Source organism: Cucurbita moschata, unplaced genomic scaffold (genome assembly GCF_002738365.1).
Source record: "Cucurbita moschata cultivar Rifu unplaced genomic scaffold, Cmos_1.0 Cmo_Scf00008, whole genome shotgun sequence".
Classification (NCBI taxonomy): domain Eukaryota; kingdom Viridiplantae; phylum Streptophyta; class Magnoliopsida; order Cucurbitales; family Cucurbitaceae; genus Cucurbita; species Cucurbita moschata.
Window position 1 is genome coordinate 4,241,528 of NW_019268524.1, and position 2,254 is coordinate 4,243,781.

The 2,254-nt window shown below is 41.2% G+C and overlaps 1 protein-coding gene across 1 annotated transcript in view; it reads right to left on the minus strand.

Moving 5' to 3' along the window:
* The window catches only part of LOC111446776 (protein GRAVITROPIC IN THE LIGHT 1-like), a 9,554-nt gene extending 7,998 nt beyond the window's left edge, over window positions 1–1,556 (minus strand). The window contains exon 1 of the transcript XR_002711145.1: window positions 1,301–1,556. The gene's annotated coding sequence lies outside the window, so the exon portion shown is untranslated. The remainder of the gene's footprint in view (window positions 1–1,300) is intronic.
* Window positions 1,557–2,254: the final 698 nt, after the last annotated feature.

Below are 2,254 nucleotides of genomic sequence, written 5' to 3' on the forward strand. Positions count from 1 at the left end.
TGAAGCTTCGATATTCCGGTCGCAATCCGTGGATTATAATCCTCTTCATTCGAGATTCTACAATGGCGGACTTTGGGTCTAGTTCAGTAATCTCCCGACAGATCGATTTGACCTTGTGAAAGTACTGAGCAATCGTCATATCACGTTGTGAAATTGACAACAACTCATTCTCCAGAAGTTGTAGCCTCGTATCATTCTTCTTTGAGAACAACATCACGAATGTGTCCCATGCTTCTTTCGGTGTCTTGTCATCCCAAATATGTTCTAACATCTCTTCTCCGATGGTGGTCTTCAAGGCAAACATTGCTTTGCCTGCTTTGATTCTCCATTTGCGCAAGGCGTCGTTAGAATCCTCCTCTGGCGGCGTAGTTTCACACCCGCCAACGATCTCCCAAAGATCCTGTCCTTGTAAATAGGACATCATGCATGTTGCCCACGTGTTGTAGTTGTTGTTGTTGAGTTTCTTAATTCCTCCAACGATTTGGAAATCACTCATCGTGTTGGCCATACCTCAGTAATACCAAACAAGTTCTTTTGACACAAGACTTGCAGAGTCACAGACTTCTCACGACACAAAAGAAACTCACTCACCACTAATCTCAAGAAATCGTTTCTGATGTGGAAGATCAGGCAGAGCTGCAACCACAGAGCATACTAAGGATTCCAAGAGATCAGATAACCTACACTAACCTCGCTCTGATACCAAATGTTGAACACAACTCACTGTGGGAAACACTCGCTCTCTTTATTAAGACCAATCGAGAAGAGAATACAAGACACTCTGTAGAATACTTCTGCTTTTTATTGTTTTTAGATTTCTTGGATGAATAACCTAGGTAGGGTGGGGGTATTTATACTAAGAGTAAACAATCTATATTTAACCAATCTAAATCTAGACCTAACCGATTTGAATCTAGACCTAACAAATTGAATCTTTCTCCTAAAATATCTACATCTCTTTCTCCTAAAATCTCTACTAAAATAAATATACTGGGCTCGTACAATTAGGCTTGACTCTATTAGGCTAGTACAATTATTGGGCTTGACTCTATTGGGCTAGTGATGATATTTCAACAGAATCATAGCAGGAAAAGGCGATGAAAATGAAACTAGCATACGACCGTTCATAACATTAGCAACAAGAGATTTAGAGATTGCCGCATCTCTGCATTTTCCATATATAATGAATGAAATGCTAGACTACACTCGAGAATGGCCTTTCCACCATTGAAATAAACACGTAAAACATCGAAAGAGCAACGAATAGCAAGAATACAGGGAAAGAAAACGCGGCATTGACCTCATGAAGAAACTTGAGACGAGCTAAAACGCCAATGAGGGTAAAATCCAATGGAAGTAACCGTTCTTCGCTGTCTTCAAAGTGCTTTAGCCTTTTCTACTCTCTTCGGAGCTCAAAAAACACGTCTCCTGAAAACTCGAGATCGTTGAATGGAGTGTCTTATCTCTGTCGCGCCGCTTCGAAGAACCAAAATTCTAGAGAGGGAAAAATAAATGGCAATGAGAGAGAGAATCAGAGTGAAGGAGAGAGGAACGGGAGGGAAGGGACAGAGAAATACAGGGACGATTGGAGGGAGAAACAGGTGAAAAGACGAAAAAGGGCATGGTTTTGGAGGTGAAAAGACGGGGCTACACCAAGGCTACGAAGTCCATACTTTCGGGGTTTTGTGAGACGAAAATACCCCCGACTTTTTTAGTTATTACCATAATTTATTTTTAAAAATATACGTTTTAGAGTTATTATTTTTTTTATTATTAGTTTAAAAATACAAGTTGACCAAAAAAAAAAGTCAAATCAGGGTTGAGTTATATACAATTCCACCGCTAGCAGATATTGTCCTTTTTGGGCTTTCCCTTTTGGGCTTCCCTTCAAGGCTTTAAAACACGTGTGCTAGGGGAAGATTTCCACACCCTTATAAATGGTAGTTTGTTCTTCTTCCCAACCAATGTGGGACATTACAATCCACCCTCCCTTCGGGGCCCAGCGTCCTTTCTGGCACATCACCTCGTGCCTACCTCCCTTCAGGGAACAGCGAGAAGGCTGACACATTGTCCGATGTCTGGCTCTGATACCATTTGTAACGGTCCAGATCCACCGCTAGCAGATATTGTTCTCTTTAAAATTTTCCTTTCGGACTTCCCCTCAAAGCTTTAAAACGCGTCTGCTAGGAGAAGGTTTCCACACTTTTATAAATGGCGGTTTGTTTTCCTCAAAAAAAATGTCTGTCCATCAACC